The 1,307-nt window shown below is 40.6% G+C and overlaps 1 non-coding gene across 1 annotated transcript; it reads left to right on the forward strand.

Annotated features, from left to right (window-relative positions):
* Positions 1-634: 634 nt before the first annotated feature.
* On the forward strand, positions 635-741 carry LOC123937740. Its single transcript, XR_006817539.1, has one exon. It is a non-coding gene; the product is annotated as a U6 spliceosomal RNA (small nuclear RNA).
* The last annotated feature ends 566 nt before the right edge of the window (positions 742-1,307 follow it).

Here is a 1,307-nt window from a genome sequence, read left to right on the forward strand (position 1 = left end):
GCTATGTCCACATTCATAAATCCAATACTCTTCAGGGCAACAAATAAATACTATCTTTTAAAATGCAGGTGCAACCTAAAATGAATGAATGAATGAATGAACGAACATAAAATGCAGATCCAAAACAATCCCTCCACTTCCTTTTCAAGACCCTTCACATTTTAAGTTCCCCTCATCATTGCTCCAGAGCCTATCCTATGACACTTTCTATCACCAATTCTGGAGACGGAGCAGACAACTCTTCTTCCTTGGAATACAGTAGGCACTTTGGTGCCTTCTTGTTTTTATTTCAATTCTGTTTAAAATTCCCCCTTCCACTTTTCTGGCCCCATGCCAAGCGATTCATTCCAATCAATACAACTAGAAATTAGGAGTGTCCCTACCAAACCCAGGCATTTAAAAAAGGTTTTGCCCTCCCCATGCTCATCTCCCTCTGCCAGGGAGATGCAGAGATTGATAAAGTCCCATGAAACAACAAAGATACCAAAAGGAAGGAAACCAGGTTCCAGAATAACTGCCCAGCTTTAGAAACACCTACATTGGACTATTATGTGTGCAGTAAAAAAACATGTATTAGTAAAACCATTGGCATTTTGGAGTTGATTTGTTATAACAGTTTTAAAACCTAAATATTGTGCTCGCTTCAGCAGCACATATTCTAAAATTGGAACGATACAGAGAAGATTAGCATGGCCCCTGTGCAAGGATGACACACAAATTCATGAAGCATTCCATATTTTTTTAGTGAAAAGAAGAGCCATCTGTACCCCAATGTTTATTGCAGCAATGGCCACAATTGCCAAACTGTGGAAAGAACCAAGATGCCCTTCAACGGATGAATGGATAAGGAAGATGTGGTGCATATACACAATGGAGTATTATGTCTCCATCAGAAAGGATGAATACCCAACTTTTGTAACAACATGGATGGGACTGGAGGAGATTATGCTGAGTGAAATAAGTCAAGCAGAGAGAGTCAAGTATCATATGGTCTCACTTATTTGTGGAGCATAACAAAGAACACGGTGGACATGGGGAGATGGAGAGGAGAGGGAGTTGAGGGAAACTGAGAGTATGGACTCTGAAAAACAACCAGGGGGTTTTGAAGGGGCGGGAGGTGGGAAGTTGGGGGAACCTGGTGGTGGGTAATAGGGAGGGCACGTACTGCATGGAGCACTGGGTGTGGTGCAAAAACAATGAACACTGTTATGCTGAAAATAAACAAATAAAAAAAACCCCTAAATATTAAAGATCTTAAGCAAAGGGGAACATTCTATAATTTAAACATAACCAGTAAGGAGATTGAA

The sequence above is a fragment of the Meles meles genome, chromosome 2 (assembly GCF_922984935.1).
Source record: "Meles meles chromosome 2, mMelMel3.1 paternal haplotype, whole genome shotgun sequence".
In the NCBI taxonomy this organism is placed as follows: domain Eukaryota; kingdom Metazoa; phylum Chordata; class Mammalia; order Carnivora; family Mustelidae; genus Meles; species Meles meles.